We start from the raw sequence: 19598 nt of genomic DNA, 5'->3' as shown, positions 1-19598 counted from the left end.
AGCTAACTAATGAATCTTAGCCTCTTAGCTCTGTGCGCTAAAAGTTGAAGATTGATTGATGGGTGGATGTCATGATATTATTGGTTGAAATTAGTTACGGGCATGCTTACGTAAGCACACGGCATATTTTGTTTTACAGGAAGAAAACATGATTGAATTTTGATATAAGAATACAATGAAATTGATTTTTGGTATTTTTTTTGGCATATATTGTTAAATAGGTGCACAGTATGACCGATGTCTAAGTTACAAGGCCATTATCGCATTGCTGTGCTGAAGCGCTATCGGATTACTGCTGAATTTGTAGCTAGATGAAAATCTCCACAGTGTCGCATTACATCGGCCAGCCATCTCGCTCCGTTAACAACGGGCGAGTGTAATCAAACAAGCGATGATTGCAATCCAATAATAAGATGAGTGAAATCAAATGACCGCCGCGGCTGTATTGAGCTGTGTGTGACATCGCAGCACACCGGAAAACACACGCAGAATGCCCCGTCACTCTCTTGGGGCAAACATTCCTCTGTTTTGAATGGAACAAAGGTTTTTTTTTACGTCTCTGCGGTGAGTGTGTGTTTTTTATTCCCCCCCCCCAGTCGCCTTCATGTTGGTGCAGCAGGTCGACCGGCTGCTGCTGTACTGCGAGTCCCTGGTGAGCTGCGGGCCGAGGGCTGCGAGGGGAAAAGGGAAGAGAGGAGCTGATGCATTTCCTCTGGACACACACACTGTTAGGTGGTGGTGATTTGTCATGTTAGAGTGTGTGTGTGTGTGTCTGTGTGTGTGAGCAGCCTTGAAAGCATGCATATACACACACAGAGTCACTGTGTCTTTCTCCCTCTCTTGCTCAGACACACACACACACACACACACACACACACATCATGAGTGCTGGCGGTGATGGTAATTTGATATGTAATGCGCCGCCATGCCGGGGCCACAATAGAAGAATAGTGAGGCCAAGTCTCCAGCGGCCGGTGTGTTTTCTGTCCACAGCAGCCCCAGTCCTCCAGCCAGTCCTCATTCTGCCACTGGCCCGCTTGTCTTTCACAAATGTTCATCATGTTTCATCATTTTTCATCATAGCTGTTCAAAAGCATCCAGTTCCATTACGTCCCTCTTTTTTTATGTAGGCAAATAAGTGTTGTGTGTACTCTAGGCCCTCATTGAATGATTACCCATTCATTTTTTCATTCATTCATTCCAGTGTTTCCCATTTATTGTTAATATTTGGACAGCCTGCCAAAGTAAATGTTTGGTTTAGATTCATTTCAGGTGCTATTATGCATGAAGCTGGTGTGCGAACCTGGAATTTCTTGTCAAAGTGGTTTTCAAAACAAGAACACTTAATGCTGTCAAACACTAAAAGCATGTTAGTGAATTACAAAGACCATAATTCATTGCACCTATGATGCACAGTACTTGGTGTTGGCCAAACAGTTTGCGCTGATGACACGAACTGAATAGGCCAAGGACCTGAAGTATGTTGAGAAGGTAACCCATTAGTAATTAGCTGTAAGGCCTATTGACTTCACAAAAGTATTGATAATCAGATGGGAGTGTAATAGTTAATGTCAGCCTCATTGGCTTATTATTGTCGTGAGAGACTTTAGTGCCTGAAACATATGAGATACTGGGCTCATTGGAAATGTCAACACCAATCCAATGACCAATCACAGCAGCAAAGAGTCGCTCTACACCCACTTTGTATAAAGACAGGTTAACGGTGTCCAGCCCACAAATTGGCGAGTTCATTCAGAGTGCTGGATGCCTATATGCTCAAACTGCTTTGTCGGTGGAAACGACCGCCAAGCCCGTGAATCGCAAAATTCAAATGTCCACATAGTCAATGAGGAAACTTGAGCGAAGACAACAATGATGGATGCCTGAGGCTGGATCCAGGCACAGTCACTGCAGTCCGCCAGCCAAGTGGTCTGTCAGGTTCAGAAGGGTAAATGACCTATTAAAATCCAAAATACCACTGGTGGGATTTGAAGATTTAATGCTCACTTGTAATGCTCTAACCATGTGCTATAGCACAAATAAAAGCTATAATTTTACCAAATTCCAATCACATACAACTTTCTTTGCCGACTTTCAAGAAAATATTCGGGAATTCACTGTGAAGATAGGGAGACTTTATATAAGTATATAAGGAGTATATAAGAATCTGCAGCAAATTATATAAAAATTATCATTTGTATCGGTTGGCAAGCGTCATAAAACCAGATCTTCTATGCGTTTTATTTGTGACTATGTAATACATGTAAATATAGAAGACTAACCACAGTTGAACTCAATCTCCAGGTACCAAATGATTACTATTTTGATGACCCAATACTGTCTTTACTCTCCAAATTGAAGGGACTTGAGTTTTAAAACCTACAGCATCCAAATTCTTTGTTAGTACATAACTTAGACTGGAAGACCAGAGTCTACCAGTTTGTCTGGTAATACCACCTAGGCTTCATAGATCTAATCTCAATTCCACTTGTATTTTCTTCCTCAATCTTGTTCTACATGTTCCAACTATTGAAAATATTAAAAAAACAACAACACTCAGAAAGAAGCTAGGCCCCTAACTGTGTAAGGGCTCTTTTAAAATATCCACTTATCATTTCACAAGATTCATAGGGCTTTTCAAACCACTTGTGCATAAAGATGTATCTATTGTTTATATTATGCAATCTTTGTCTGCTCTGTTTACTTAGAATACAACCTCCTACTGTATATGCCTGCTGTATATCGATTTGAATCGTTCAATGAGGTTGTGTGTGTATTTTGTTCAACCTGCAGTAGTGAGGCTTTCTGACAGCTTGGTAGAGAGATAGGGACAGTAGATAGATAGCTGATTCAGACAGTATTGGGTAAAAGAAAAGCATGTTGACAGATGCAATCTTAAACTACATTACAGTATAGAGCAGATAGGCAGACTGATTGACATTGCTGCAGACAGGTAGACACACAGTATGACAAAGCAGAGGGTACACAAACAATTATAAAGACGAGGAAATACGGCGTCATTGTTTGCGGTACGGGTAGACGGATATACAGTATGTTTAATATAGATAGACAGGTAAATACAGTAAACAAAGGCAGAAAGCAGGGTAGAGAGACAGGCTTTCAGACGGTGCAGCAGAGAGATTGCGGTGGCTTGTTGACAGTAGCGGGGCACACCTGCTTGTTTGGCACGCAGGGGCCACGCCTAGTCTGCCACTGTTTACCCAAAGCAGCCTACCAATCTACCTTACCCAGCCATGCCACTGCTGCTTACTACTGCTTCATTTGACTCCATAAGACATGATCAGGTAGATGTTTTCTATGTTTTAGAAATCGAACGGCATGGGCGCTATCTCAGCTATTCATTTAGCCTATTCTGATGTCTTGGAACTTTAAACGATGCCTCCAAAGTGAAGTCCAACACAGTTAAAACATCCCCATTAGACGCAAAACATTTGCACTGCAAGGGCCTATACTGTTTTTTTATTGGATCTGGATACTGCTTTTGATAACAGAGGAGAAAAGTTGGTGACATCTGACAAGTCCAGTGATAAGACAGTTTTTGGACACAATCTTACCTCCTTTCTAAGCTCTATGTGAATCATCAGGGACAATATTATCAGAAATATCTCTTCAAGTTTGTTGAAATGTCAAATGTCTTACTATAAGCCTCTCTAAAGCATTTCTTTAGTAACATAAGATCATACTGCTTGACGAAACGCCTTGAAAAATAGGCTACCACAGAAGAACAAAGACGTTTTATGCCAAGATTGCATCCTTGTGTGATTATTTTTATGTCGCACTATTTGTGGGATTTATGCAGGTGCTGATATACATCTGCCCGTTTCATATCGGGGGCACCCGCAGTGTATGACTGGCCCTAATAGAGAGAGCAGTATAGTGTGCCATGGGAGCGGCAGAGAAGAAACGGTATTACAAGCAGCGTTAGGTCAGACAGGTGCAGGACAGGCTGGCAGAGAGCAGCCAGGACACGCTAGAGCGGTCTGCTGGAAAGCTTTGCAAAACCCCTTAACCTCTGCACTGTTCCCCCACAATGCACCACACACCAAAGCAGGACACACACACATCCATACTCACACACACACCTATACAGAAAATAGCTATAGTAATGTTATAATAAATTGTAGAAGATATACACATATAATGGCAGCTATAAACTACATGTAAACTCCTACAGAAATATGATAGGAATATTATAGTGATGTATGGTAGTAATAACTACCATAAAGTATGAAAAGGTCACAATATTGAGTAAGCTGCCACAGACAAACTATGAGTCCCATAGGAATATTAGTAATACCATAAAGTACAATATGGCCACCATAAACTCACTATTGAGTAGCACATGCAGGCTATAAGTCACCATCAGAATATTCGTATATTTTTCGTTAGGACACACACGCACGCACACGCGCAAGCACGCAATCATGTAATTAATCTAGGAAATTAAAGTATGATATTGCCATCATTATAAACCACTTTTTCACAAGTTTAGATGAATATTCTAATTGCCGCCTTTGGGCTTTTTTGTTACAACTGAACAAGAAATTACCTCCCTGTTTTACTTATCGATAGTAGCCTAATGAACGACTTAAGACTTAATATCTCGAGCCTGCCCGTTGTGATTACCAGGCGTTGCATCACGTTCCACAACAAGCAAATGAAGAGCGATTGCGGTCATTAACTCGCGCGTCATCCAGCCAGTCCTCCCTGTCATCTGTAGGACTGTGGTGTCATCACTTGTGTCAAGCTGAATTCAACAGTTCAGGCTGATTACTTTCCCCAGTAACGAGTCCTAGTGTAATTACAATTTTAATTTCAGTAGAAATGTCACATTTACCAGTCTAAAAAGTCTGTACTTTTGTTGTTATCCCCTTTAATACATTGACATTGAATTATCAAATAACTATATTCCACTTCCATCCTCCCATTAGTTAGTCCTCTCTGTTAGTTTATATGAGAAATAGAAAAGCTTTCTCAATTCTTAGATTTATGGAGCAAAAAGACAGGGAGATATAACAGTTATTCCGATTTTTGGAGGTAAAGATTGTCCATTTTTTGGGGGGGGTGTAACGGAAAAACAATGTAACGAGTAGTGTAACGAATTGCTGCATCCGGGGAGTAAGGAATCAGCCAAATAATAGCATCACTTTGAAACGAGTAAAAAGTAATGCGTTACAATTTGGAGCAGCCTACCCCGCGCTGTCGGTTCCATAGGGGAACGCGCTGTCGCCTCTATCTGTTGGCTTTTGCTTTTCGCATTGTATGGGTAGGAGGAGCCGCTTTCCTGTGATTGTCTGGCTGCTCTCTCTCTCCCCTCTCTCTCTCTCTCTCTTTTTCTCTCTGTCTCTTTCCCTCTCTCATTTTCCCAAAGTTGAATAGTCAGCTTGCCTGGGAGCTGTGTGCCAGCGGAGCGGTGCGCACCGGGCCGGGTTTTTTTTTTTTTGCGTTTTCGCGCTGCGCCGAGTGTGGAGCAGACCCGGGGATAAAAAAAAAGGGAGTCTCTTATATCTTAATCTGCCTCGCCCCCGCGGTTCAACCTTCTCCTCCCTCCCTCCTCCTCCTCCTCCTCAAGTGTTTCTTCCAACTTCATTTTTTTGGGGCTACTTTCAAGATGACAGAAGAAAGGAGCGTTCGGCACATAAAGCTGGTAGGTGTCTGAAAGCCCTCCCCTCCCCTCCGCGCACACACACGCACATACACACACATACACACACGCGCACACACAGAGGTGTCTGGCTCGGTGTGGCGGTGCTGGGTTCAGGTTTATGGCAGCGCTCCGACGCGTCGCGGGCTGAGAGAAGCGCTCGGTGAAACAGACGCGGGGACCGGTGATTACTTTTTTTTATTTTTTATTTAATCGTCCATGGGAATTTTCTCGAGCTCTTCGCCATAAGATTTTCTTGAATGGACCCGAATCAAACGCGAACGAACATGTCAGAGGTAGGCTGTTGGTATAATCTCTAGCCGTCATGCTTAAAACTTAGACTTGATGCTGTTATGTCAGGGGTTTTCATGCGTGTGACCCCCCAGATGGACACACACCGGGATCACACACCTGATAAGACTGTATGCCAGGCAGGGACCCCGTATGGAAAGACTGTGTTGTTGATTTAGTATTGAATTGCATAACTATCTACACTGCACATAGGGAGGTAATAGTGGTGAGAGTGAAACCAGTGACTAGAACAGGCAGTTTCAGTGAATTATAGTGAAATTATGCTGCATGTGGGTCCCTGCAACCCCTGCCCCCAGGACCCCTTGAAGGTCCCCGGACCCCATTTTGGGAACCACTGCTCTATAGGGATAGCGGTGTCTTGTTAGTGGAGTGATTGATCAGGGTTTGATCCCAAAAGCGCCACCGGGAGATTGACGTGTTGCTGTCTTCTAAACAGTTGTAACAAAGCACATGCAGCCTGTCCCTCTGGTTATTTTGGCGTTTATTAGTGCGTGTCCACACATTAGTGATCAAAATGTTTCACCTTGTTTGTTATGAATGCAATGTTGAATGCAATGCATGATGGTTATGCCATCCAAGAAAGAATATCACGCTTGTAACGACTGTCCAGTATTGCATAGACTCAAAAATCACAATATTCATGTGATATTCCCATAGGGAGTTAAAGTGCGTCTGTAGTGAGTTTATAATAGCATTATAGTATCACTATAATATTCCTATTGTGACTTATAGTTTTGTTGCGATATTTGTATAATATCCTTATTCAATTTATTATAGGATTACTATAGTTATGTAGGACATTGCATGGTATGTTTTAAGAATTCTGAAGAGATGATAAAGTGATTATATTTGGCCAGAAAATGCAGGTGCTATTCATTACATAAGCAGACGAGGCCAAAATCGTAGCTTTCTGTTTTGAACTGATCCAAAGCAGTGAACCACTACTGAAAATCCAAAACAAATCTTCTGCCCTTGAACAGTGTTGAAACAGAAAGTTCCCACCGGCGCATTCCCTTTAGAACGGATCGCCTGACAAACTGTGATGAAATGCAGAAAGTTGTCAGGAAAGTGCTCAAGTGTCAGTGCAGATAATTCAGCTTAATGCCGAATGCCAGACATTGAACTGACATGTTTTCTGATGATGTGGCTGAGCTCAGCTGACAGAGAGGAAATGTGCTTGTTGTTAAGCTGGTTTGGATGGTGCTGTGTGCTGACGTGTTGAGGTAGCTTTAGTGTTGAAGGTCATCAATGTTGTTGTTGTGGGATCAGCTGTCTGTCAGGATTGGGTAAATGTTGAACACTATAATGAACAAATGGACTCAACTGACTGCAGTTACAGATAATAAATGTGTTTCCAATATAGTAACAGGACCTACTGTACGCACTGTCCACCCCCACATTCACCTATCCACTCCTCCTCACTGCCTTCCTCCTTCATTTTGCTGCCTTTTATTTGAATCTATCCGCTACTTAGATAAGTGGCTCTTTCCACATTGATACAGTCTCCCTCTGTCTCTCTCTCTCTATCCGCCTGTGCCAGCCGTTTGAGGGAAGCAAAACACGAGGCGGACTAAAAGCACAAACCCAATCAGCCCTGTGCACTTCCTACGAGTGCGCTGTATTGGAGCCTATGCAGTTTCCCCCAGTTCACCCTCTTCGCTGTAAAGCCTGGGAGCTTCCCTGTCTCATGCCATTACACAACATGCCTCATCAGGCCGATTACACATCGGCACACTCAAGAACGCTCCCGTCTCGAACGGACAAGGACAGAGCCGAGGCTCCAGGCTGCCACTTTTACCTTCGAAAGCCATATGTTCTCTTTCCCAACTAATATGTCTTTCTGTCTTTAGGGTTATTTCCCCATGCTCTCTCTCTCTCTCTCTCTCTCTCCCTCTAAGGAATGGTGGGTGCCGTTCCCTGCCATTGCTCCGAGGCACGTGGCAAAGCTCAGTCTTTTGTGTCTGTTTTGGCTGCTATTAACCTATTTTGTTTTGCCTTTTGTGCTGTAAAGCCTTGGCTATTTACCAAGGACAGCCAGGGGATTGAGAGCAAGTGGTAGCTTAAAAGAAAACACTGTGTTGTTGAACGATATAGTTGTATGATGTGCCGCCGTGCCGCTCCTGTTGATTTGGATCCTTTTAAGATAAGTGTTTTGTCAAAGAGGCAATAACTCTCTCAGACCAAATTAAATGGATCAAGGGAGATCAAGCACCATCGGCAATTGAAAGGTTTTGATGCTTTTAGAATTAGGACGAGTACATGGAGTTTGATGTTTTACATCAGTCATGATTTGGATTGCAAAAGACTTGGTTTCTTTACGTACCTAGTGGTGCTAGAAAATACAGTGTTTGGTGTGTGTCTGCGTGCGTGGGGTTTTTCCTGCATAGGGACATTTTTGGCAGCCACCAAAGCCTTTTCCCTTAGCGGCAATGTGAGAAAAAAATGAGGGAAAAACAAACAAACTAAAATAATGACCTTGAATGTTTTTTTTTTACTTTTGGCCATCTGACCAGCAGTGGGCGTTAATAACACAACTGGGTAGTTCGCTAAGCAGGAGAAACAGCAGCAGGCGTCTCATTGGTTGTGTAGGTGGGACCTCCCGCTGTGTTAATTGGCTAAAAAGCAGCAACTGTTGCCAACTTGGCCACTTTGTTGCTAGATTAAGCGGCGTTGCCACGGCAAATCTAGCTACTTTTTCAGATCATGGGGGAAAATGTTCATGTGTCGACTCCTAAAGCATTCGGCAACAAATTCAAGGTGTTTACAAGTCCTGAAAAGGTCTTAAAATTATCTATTTTCAAAGCCTCAAAAGTCCTCGAAAACTGCTAAATAAAGCCTTTAAGTCTTCAGTTTGGCTTTAGAGGTCTTAAAAATGTTAATGTTTCTTGGTGTGCTGTTAGCGAGAAATTAGAGATTATGCAGATTTGTAAAGTTATAGGACTTTATTATTTTCATATTAATTTCAGTCATGACATGGGTGTTATACTTCATTGTAAGTGGTCTTGAAAAGTCTGAGATTTACCTTTATGAAACATTGAAACAGACAACCTGACAGCCTGAAATTGGTGATGCCAGTAATATGCAAATTCACGTATGACGTCATCTGACCGCCATGACAGGGGAACCACCAAAGAGCCATTCTAAACCAGGAGAAACCCTGGTGTGTGTGTGTGTGTGTGCCTGGGTTGGTCAATGTCGCGCAGCAGGTGCCGATTCCAAGAGGAGCCATGAATCTGCGCTCCTGACGTTTTTTAAATCCCTGCCCTCCACTCTACACCTCACCATTCGTCACGGCGTCCCAGCGCGCCGCGACGAATCCGGACCACAGCGATCCCGCTAATTCCTCTCAACGCCTCAAATAAATCATCTCAGCAGAGCAGACACGCTCCCTTTAATGAACAGCGCGCTCCGGAGTTTTTACCCGGGCACATAAGGATCGTAAATGAGCTGAGAAAAGCCTTCTGTATCGGCAAATGTTAAATCAGTGGATGAGCGCTTTGGTTTAAATGCACTGTTGGGTCTCACTGTTTGTGCAATTTTTCATTGTGGCAGGGTGAAAGGCCTTTCTCTTTTATTTGTCTGTTTTATTATCACCCGAGAGGACGTTCTTTTACAGCGGGTGCGACAGCGATGAGTCGGCGGCGCTGAAGACGCCATAATCACAGTAATGAACGCAACCAATGCTCCCAAGGGTGCTGTAGATTTTATACAACAGTTACAAATGCATTCCAAATAGGACACCGACATAAAAATATAGAGCAATGCCAGAAAGATCAGTAACACGCTTGGCATAGCAACCAATAAAGCATGGCTAGTCGCGCTTTATGGGAATTACGATAAACACATCTTTGACCAATCAGATCACTTGGTTTAAACTACCCCTCCGTATAAGAAGAGACCGATACTTTGACAGACACCCACCCCCGCTCCCCAGTTACAATAACAAGTGATGTCCTGAAGACAGCGATGTTAAATCCCTCTCCACAGAAGTAAGCTGCGTTTGGGTATTTTAAGGCGCTGTATTTTAAGGCAAGGCATGAAGGTTCGCTGAAGTTGACTTAATACCCAAGGCAGCGGGATTACTCACGATTCCGCGTCGGACCGCTCGAATCGCTCCTGCAGGGTACGCTCCTGTCTCACTCCGCCATGATCCGTCCTGTGTGACAGTCATACATTATGAATGAAAACCCGTCCCCCCCCCCCCCCCCTCTCTCCCGAGCTGAAGCTTATTTCCCGCGAACGCGAACAGAGCGAGGTGCATCACAAACAACCGGCGCCGCATTCACCTCTTGGCCTCCTCCGTTCCTCGTTCCCAAACCGGTCACAATGAATCACGGTGCACATCAGCTTATCTTACCGCGGCGACGGGACCGGGACCCCAGCTCGGCCTGAGTGGCAGACACAGCAGTGAGCGTAGGCAGATGTCTTCGTATTCTTCGTCCGTGGTCGGCCAGACAAGGACTAGATCGCATTTCTTTGCAGTGGAAAAACAGATTATTTTTCCGAATGGATTTTTCATTACAGCGGTGTAGGTGAAATTATTCATGGAGTGTATCTACGTGAGCAGTCGTAATTGCAGCAGTAATAGCTCTGGAATGTACAGAAATTGAATGCATGCGACAGAATGCAAAACCGAACTGCAAAACACAGAGGTGCATTCATGAACAGAGGAAACGGTTTCCACTCAATAGGAGATTGATCTAGGGACTCGGTGTTTGGTGGGAATTGAGGCTGACATATCTTGAATGCATGGTGTGACAGCTTGGCTCCTGCTTTTGTCTCCACACTCCTTTTGATCTCTCCATTGCAGCAATGGCAGCAGGTCCCTGCCAAGGGAGACACACTGCGGCCCCCAGATGCATTCGCACTGCGTGCAGAGTGGCGAGGAGTGGTCACGCATGACACCACATCGCTAAGCATTCTCCTCCCGGCCAAAAAAAGATATTAATTGTAGTTTTTGGTTGTGTTGGTTGAGCGTTGAGCATCTGTATGTGCCACAGGGATCCAGAAACAAGGCCTTATTACTGTTAGAGCTTGGTTTCAGGCCGGGACGGACCCGTCGCACCCAGCTGGTGAACTGGCAGGCACAGCTATCTGAGCAGGACGGGGTATACAGAAATAGGGCAGTGCATTTTGGGGGAAACGCTAAAAAAGTTTACGCTCGCTGCTCTCGAAGCCAAGACAAACTGTCTGTTTTTGGGATCTTCAAGTGTTTTATAGCCTGATGGCCTGCAAATGAAAAGCCTTGTGTGCTAAACTATGGGTTAGGAACAAAAATGGATCGTGGGCCTACCTCAGAAGGGTCTCACAGAGCTAGCAATATGTTTTAATGAGCCAGCTTTCCAGGAGGAGGGATCGAATTTCTCAAAATGTTAAAGATCCCAGACCCACTGCAATACTTCTCTGGACCACTAAGAGGCCGTAGACCTCAGGTTGCACACCAAAGTAAAACATATTTTAGGCCAAATCCATTTGTGTATATCAAAATGCTCTCTTCTGCAACATCAATAACGGAGTGCCAAAAGTGGATGGTGTGATGTGAACCGTTGCTCATGAGGTATTACGAGGTTGTGTGCGCTTTCTATGCACAGCTTCCGAGGCTGGGGTGGGGTGGCGGGAGGTCAGATGGCTAACTGGCAATGGCAGAGCAGAGAGCTTGTCCAGGTCCCGTCCCAAAAGGCAAAACGGTAAAAGCCAACGAGCTGCAGGCAGAGCCCCGGGCTTAACTCCGGGGCTCCAGACCCAGCTGGCCCGGGTTCGGAAACCCGCTGGGTTAAGAGAGAGGAGTGGGGAGCGGAAACTCTGAAACGCATTAAGACCAGAATACTGAACGAAGTGGGACAGCAGCATGGCAGATACTTGGTGTCTCCTCTGTCTTTTGCTTCTCTTGTTTTATTTGGTTGTCTTTCTTTCTTTCTTTCTTTCTTTGCATTCCACCCTCTCGTTTTCTTTCTCCCTTTCTCAGCCTCCCTCTCTCATCAGTGTGTGTCATCTAGCACAAGTACAAACCGTTTCAAATTGAGATTAACGACAGCGTGTTATACACAAATGAGTGTTGTACACATGGATAACAGATTACATATGGTCCCAGTGTAGTAAATAAATGCTATTGTGGAGCATATGTGTGACAGATGACAAGCTTTACTCCAAAGATCTCTCTTTCTGTACTTCATTCCACAATAACAGGTGAATTGTTTACACCTGAGATTTTTTTTACTTCATTAAAGGTTCACTGGCTGCGTTCTCCTGGGATAGAGGCCAGATGACCAGAGAGTTTGGCTAACGTGACACGGCATCTGATTGCATAGGAATCCGTCAAGCCTAAATCTAATTGTCTGGGATTGCTCTTGCAGAAGAAGTCTATTGGCTTGAGAGCGGTGGCATTTGAAACTTAATTAGCCAGGGAAGTCTGTAGGTTGAAGCTTATTGGACAGGGACACAATAATAATCACTTATTTTTTAAGGGTGCGTTCCCGTCAAGCATGTCTGAAGTGGTTTATTCATACTTTAGTCCATTAAAAACAGCTTGCAGAGACATACTGCTGCATTGACTTATGCAATCCATCATTTTAAATACACAACTACTGTAATTTTTTCCTAACACAATTTTACCAAGCAGCTAATTACTCGTTTAATGGGGACTATTTACATTTTTTCCATTTGGGCGCACTGTTACGTACTTCTGGTGGCAGTGAAAAGGCAGAACAAGACTTAAGGCAGAGTGGGAGTCTAACTGGAGACGAGCAGTGATCTCTTAACGTTCAATTCTGGCAGAATGGAACTATTTTTGACAGGATTGTAACTGCAATGATTGTGGTGTTATAAGGTCTTGTTCGGAAAAATGTCAATAGTCATGTAATTTAGAATGATGTATTATGCTAGTCAATGAAACAGTATGTCCCTGTGACCTCCAGGAGGTAAGGAGGCAGAGCAGACAGCAGTAACTTCTGACTGTGGCAAATACATCAGTGGGTGTAGACTCTTCATAGGCATTAATGGCAATAGGAAAAAAAAATTACACTGGTATTATCCTTTAACTGGGACAACTTGGACAAAACTCTGCCCAAGAAAGGAGCTATATGTGTGTGAGTCCATGTGACTTTTGTTTACAAGCCCTGGTTCGCTTGTAATTGGACAGTGTGAACCTAAACAAAGTCAAGTAAACTTTTTCATTATGTTTATTACGGTTAGAAACAAACTGTAGGTGTGATCGGATCGTAAATGTGCCCTGCTACAATGATGACAGAAATGCAATACGCAATAAAGCACACAAACACTAGGACACTAAATACTAAGGATCCACCCAGACAGGAGGGGGGGGGGGGGGGGCGTTCTTTCCTACCCCAGCCCAACAGCAGCAGCTGAGGCCGAGGCGGCTGCCAACCTCCCACCGCGCTAGTTAACAGCCAGCTGCCTGCGTACACTCCTACAGAGTCACACGTGTTTCCCATGATCTCACCTGCTGGCACCAGGAGCCGGGGCTCGGGCCCAGCTCTGCCGTCACGCAGCCCACCCCAGACGCCCCTCTCCTGGGTACAGTATACCACGCCGCCTGCCTCCTGGATGGATGGAGGAGGCAGGGTGGAGTGTCGACCCCGGGGGCTAAATACATGTACAGTAAAACATCATGGCGTGTAAGGGTAGCGCGGACGTCTTGTAAAGGTTCCCACTGGTCACGGACTTTCTGGATCATCATGGAATTATGAGCGGCGTATTCCAGGTAGGGATAATTAAGGAATTTGATTAATTTTCTGGGGAATATCTGGGAGTTTTACAAATGGGTCACTCTACAGGAATATAGCAGAATGTGCTTTCCAACTTGTTTCACACATCATTGCGTTAGATGATGGTTTTCAGCTGTTTGTGTCCACATCAAGCCCAAGTATAGTGGAAACCAGACTGTTCACCCCTTTAGACCTTTACTGAGCTGAAAAACAATGTTACCAAACCAGGAAGGAATAACATTTTTAGCTTATGGAAGCACTTAGTCATGGAAAGTCATGGAAAAGTTGTGGATGGCGATGGTGGGAACCTTATCTTGTGCTCTACCACTCTAGACTGAGAAAGCATGCTGAGAGATGCTCCTGTTTCTGTCTCTCTCTCTCTCTCTCTCTCTCTCTCTCTCTCTGTGCCATATAACAAAGGCCTCTCGCTCGCTATAAAGAACATCTCTACTCGCTGTGGGGTCGGTTAGTGTCAGCGCAGGCCAGATGTCTGGAGTGCAGTTTCCACAGAAGTCGTGGGAGTGGGCACGGCAAACAGAGGCAGAAAGAGAGAGAAATAGATATAAAGAGATAGGCCGAGAGGGCTGGTGTAAACAAGAAGAGGCATGAAAAAAGAAAACATCGAGCTTAAAGGGTGCTTGGTAGATTTTCGGGGAGGGTTAAGAGTTATATAGAGCAGGGAGCAAAGACGGAGAGAGTCATGGGGCAGAGGAGGACGAGCACACGGGGTGGAGGAATGAAAAGCTCCATGACTCACACACACACACACACACACACACACAGAAAAAAAACACACTCATCCACCCAGCAGGCATTTTTGGAGGAACACCTACTCTCTAAAATCAGCTCCTTCCCTCTCGTGGCAGATTAGTTGCAATCATCTCTGGTGGAATTATGATATTCTCCCCAGACCCTCCACTGATCACGGCACTTATGTCCGTGCCTGTCAGGCTGCAGCAGGCTGCAGTCGGTAATATCCTAATGCTATCGGTTGCTTTGAATGTGGAATTGCTCCGCTGAGGTCGGCGGATTCATCCTGACCAGTCATGATTAGGAGTAGGAGTTGCTGTGAAGTGTGAACCTGCCTCCAGTGAAAAGCCCTTAGACTAAGCTTCCGTTTTTTTTCCCAGTCTCCAGGCCATCGGTTCAGTTCAATATTGATATAGCAGTAGGCATTGTTAACCTTCACAATTATTCTCTTTGGTATTGCAGTGCTCCGGGGAATAGCTATTTTTAAGAATGCGGCAGTGTTGGGCGGCTATTGTTTAACTAACGAGCTATTGATTTGTGTCGGCTTTAGTTGTGGGGCTCGAGTGAGGAGACGAGGGGGGGAGTGTGTTTGTGTTTTCTCAGCGCACAAAGACATTATTCAAAATGTTTCGGAGAGCCTGTGAGAGACGGCTCCATTAAAGAGAGTTCAGTCCTGTTGGCCTACGCTTTCCCTCAGCGTTCAGTTCCCACTGAAGTGGGTCTGATTTGGATGCTTATGTATTTACTATACCTGTACTGTGCTTGTGCTGTATTTGTTTGTCTTTATTTAACAATAAGACCATATGAATCTTTACTGTGTTGATTTTTCTAGCAGTGGTAGGGCATCATCGCTTATAGCAGTGATTCTTTTTCATATCAAGGACCCCTAATTTAGTCCATATTAGGGCCACGGACCCCCATTGGATTTTGACTCTTGGACTCAAATCTGAGAATATTTTTATTGTTAGACATGATTTTGTCCAGAATTCCATGAATGTCTGTATTGTAGGTAGAGAGGTAACAGTGAAACTATGACCAAAATAGTCATTCTTCTACATTCTCTAATTGTATTAACTTCTTATAAATGAAATAATGGTGAAGTTTAGCAATTTATGAATTTGCTGGGGACCCCTTGGAACTCTCTCAAGGACCCCTGGTGGTCCGCGGACCCCACGTTGAGAACCATTTGGCTTATAGTAGAAACATAGTCAGTGATGAGAAGACGGGCGGAATGGAGGAAAAGTGGGACAGTCGAGCATGAGGTGGGATTTGAACCCATGCACTCACACTCCTGTCAGTCTAATCAGCTACCTGGAGAACTTTCTGTGTGTTCCTAGAGAGAAACCAGTCCCTGGAAGTCCATTCATTTTCTATGATTGAGACAAGTCTGCCAGTATCGATCACGGTTGCTCATCATGTTTCCTCTTTGTCAGAAAAGTTGTCCGCTGCTTAACTTTTGGCTGACACTGCCTGACAGCGGTCAATCCCGTTTTGCATTGATTATGTCTTGCCTGTTGCTGCAGCATCGTTGGCGCTGCAGCTGCAATCAGCAAGCTCAAATCTGCATTTTGATCCAGCAGCATGGTGATGCGGTCGCCTCTCTCCTCGGATGTACACACCAGCGCTGTGTGTCTCATATCCACATTTCACAAAGGGTGAGGGTGAAAAAACATCACCTCACCCTGTCTCCCGCCTCATCCGTTTCACCGTTAACTGCCACGTCTTTTCACCTCGCCGACGGTAACGACATTTCTCATCTGGAGAAGGAACAAATGAGCGCGTATCAGTGATAAATCAAGCCGGTCCAAAAAAAAAAAAAAAAATAGAGCTACAAACAGCTGACATTTCAGCGCACGGAGTCTGCCGGGCCAATCAAACGGCGGCCAAGGAAAACAATAGTTCATCCTCCCCCCCTCGGAGGAAATGCCAAACATTACAGCGCTGTATAAATAGAAGGCTGTGACTTTGTAGAGGCAAAGAGCAGGATAGAGGACAGGAACCCCCTCCCTGGGGTCCCACCGACGGCAAGGTCTCCCACCCCTCCTCCTCCTCCCTCCTCCCTCCCTCTCTCTCTCTCTTTATTGCTCTCTTTTGTTTTTCTCGCCGTGTGTGTGATCTATTTTTGCGCTGATTTCTCCTGACCTCCCTCCCTCTCTGCCACACACACACCGTCTCTGTCGGTTTCCTTCTGTATTGTCTTTTTTTATCCCTCTCTCCCCGACACCCTCTCATCATGAATAACGGAACGGCCTAGTAACACTTCACAAACGCCTATTGCTTTATTAATGGTCAGCGTCTGCGACAGTCGGAGTGGCAAGTGGCCCTTCTGGCCGTTGCTATGCTTTGGGGAAAGTGTACGGACTTTGACCCCAGGTGAGCGGAGTGTTTGAACCTTTAAGCAAGCTTGTGTTTATTAGCTCTGGGTCGACCGCACTCAAGAAGCTGGAACTGGGCACGCCTGTACTGCGCTGCCTCAGATAGTCCACGTTTAAACATCCTAGTACAATCCCAGTGGTAACTAATGGGGTTTCGCTCAAGGCTAAAACCAAAATCATAATTAGTAACTAAACCCCAAACCCAAATCTGTGGTGAAGCCTGAGATCTAATGGTGGAAAGCCTGGCCATCTGCTATTGGCTGGTCTTTGGTGCCAGGTGATGTCACCACCTGTTGTACTCAATAGAAGGTGACATCACGTGGCACCAAAGACCAGCCAATAGCAGATGGCCAGTTCAGGCTTCACCACAGATTTGGGTGGGGTTCAGTCACCCCTTAAATGTAATTAAAAGAATAAACTTCTCCAATATCCAGCTGGTATATCCCGCCATCCATACACCATATCCTGTGCACACTACGCATTAGGTATAGCCTTTTCTTTTTTCCAGGTTGGGTTTCGGGTCGTTGTTTTATGTGTATGAAAATGGGTCGGGCGGATTTGTCGGATATGTTTTTTTTGTCGGATCGGGCAGTCGCACACTCGCAGGTTGAAAAAAACCCGACCCGCGCATCACTAATCCATGCACAATCCCAATGGTAACTAACAGCGTTTCGCTCAAGGCTAAAAGCAAAATCATAATGAGCTTAACTGAACTGTGCCGGCCTGTTTTCTCGTTCACAGTCGCTAACGGAACGGCGCGTTATGGGCATGAACTGCTGGGAGAGCGAAAAACGTCCTGTGGTCGAGTGGTCTGTAGTACCGCCAGTCAAGACCGGTCGAGGTCAGCTCAGTCCACTTCAGTCCGGTTTAACGGTTGTGTGAAAATGCCCAATGCGTCCAGGCCATGTTCATCAAGACACACATGGTCCTGCAGCGTGCAGCGTGATGTCCTCCTACGTGCTATAGGGCGGCGGCACCGGGACGGAAAATCCATCTAGGGTTGAAACTGTTGAATTGTCAATTTCATCTTGTCATTTCACACCTTTTATTTATTTATTTATTTTTATTTCCTAGACCCCTATTCAGAGAGCGAGGGAGCGAGACACAGTGCGCTCCCCAAAACGAGGTTAGTTGCTCTGACGGTGTGTAATGGGGTTACGGATGATTCAGCCGAGACAACTCCGACAACTCTTTCATCTGTACTATCTTTTGTATCAGGCGTATAAATGTATTTCCCTCGGCTGGCGGGCTGCGCAGACAGTTTGGAAGATTGAACCCTGGCTGCCGGCGTAAGCAGATTTAGGGAACAGCATGCACATGAGATAGCACACACACACACTCACCACCAAGACATTCTCCCTCTTCCTCTCTTTCCAAGACACACAAACCCACCTACCGCACACACAGACTGTAGTAGGGAGAGAATAAAAGTATTCCTTATAGTGAAACATTTCTGTCTTTATCTCGGGAGGAAGAATGTCCATCCTCCTCTCAGTCTCTATTATGATGCCGCTGTAGTTCAGCACCACAGTGAGCTATTTTTCTCTGAGGTGTTTCTTAATGGGAGACAGCTGTCATATTAACAGTCAGGATTGTTGATGCATCTGAGGCCTCAGTATTGAACCGAGCATCTGTCTCCTCCGGAATCAATAGCACCGGCTTGGACAACGTCGTTATTTGCTAATGCGGTTTGGCAGGTTATTGATAAGGCGGTTGGCACCTTCCGGATCAGTTCGCCTGCGCAAATACGACTCAAAGGTTTTGCATTTTAAAGTTGTCAGCTATTTATTTATTTATTTATTTATTGCAATCGGCAAACTTTTCAGGAATATATCGTCAATCTTCATGTCGAGGGCGATTGTTTTCCTGACAGGCTTTCCAGTCTGATATAGGTCTACAGGGCCGGGAATGCAATTTCTCCGCTGAAAAGATCCTCCATTCGGAAGCTCAAACTGCCGTTTATGCGGTGCGTAGATTGCTTTTTCACACGGTGTGGAGTAAATTTGCATATTTATAGAAAATTCCAGTAAAAGGTAAGCCATTAACTTCGCCCCGTGCTCTTGCATACACACACGCACACGCACACACACACATAAACACAGTACAGTGGGATGAAAAAATAAAGAATTTGAAGCTGAATTGGTGTCAACTGTCAACACAAGCTAGTTTATTTACCGCAAGGCAAGACAAAAGATTTGCCAAGTTATGCAGCGTATGCTTTTTCAGTCGATCATCTCGTTATTTCATGTCATTACAGTTTCATCACTGCATCCAGGGGAAGCGCGTCACTCCACAATGTTAGTTATTTCAGAGTTCGGCGAAGCTATTTCACAGCAAATGGAGTAGAATCAATCTTCTAGCTCTCGGTGCAATGTTCAAGGTGAGCTGGCTTTGAAAATGCAGTCGGCCGGTTACAGTCAAAGATCTTTGTCAATATTGTTTTTTGTATGAGAGCAGACTTTGAGAATAGACTTTTATCAGCTTAAGCAGCAACACTGAGGCATAAGAAGAAAGTATTTCTGACAGACACAAACTGTATGCAGCAAAGTAGAGAAGAGAAAGAGACAAATAGGGAAATAGACAGAGCAAGACTTGCAGAGAGAGGGAAGAGATTAAAATACCCTGAGAAAAAAAGATTATATTAGTCTCAAAGAGGAACAAACCTATGGCTTTTGAATGAGGTAATAGTACTTTGGAGCCAGGAGTGTATCTGACTTTGCCCCTGCAAGTGTGTTAGAGAGAAGCAGACGTTTGGAGAGAGGGAGGGATCCA

At 44.8% G+C, this 19598-nt stretch overlaps 1 protein-coding gene across 1 annotated transcript in view; it reads left to right on the top strand.

Moving 5' to 3' along the window:
- The first annotated feature begins 5563 nt into the window (after window positions 1-5563).
- Window positions 5564-19598, top strand: part of mid2 (midline 2) — a 100047-nt gene continuing 86012 nt past the window's right edge. The window contains exon 1 of the mRNA XM_071917063.2: window positions 5564-5668. The gene's annotated coding sequence lies outside the window, so the exon portion shown is untranslated. The remainder of the gene's footprint in view (window positions 5669-19598) is intronic.

The sequence above is a fragment of the Centroberyx gerrardi genome, chromosome 16 (genome assembly GCF_048128805.1).
Source record: "Centroberyx gerrardi isolate f3 chromosome 16, fCenGer3.hap1.cur.20231027, whole genome shotgun sequence".
Lineage (NCBI taxonomy): Eukaryota > Metazoa > Chordata > Actinopteri > Beryciformes > Berycidae > Centroberyx > Centroberyx gerrardi.
Note: the sequence above shows the minus strand (reverse complement) of the source record. Positions and strands in the feature narration are given on the sequence as shown.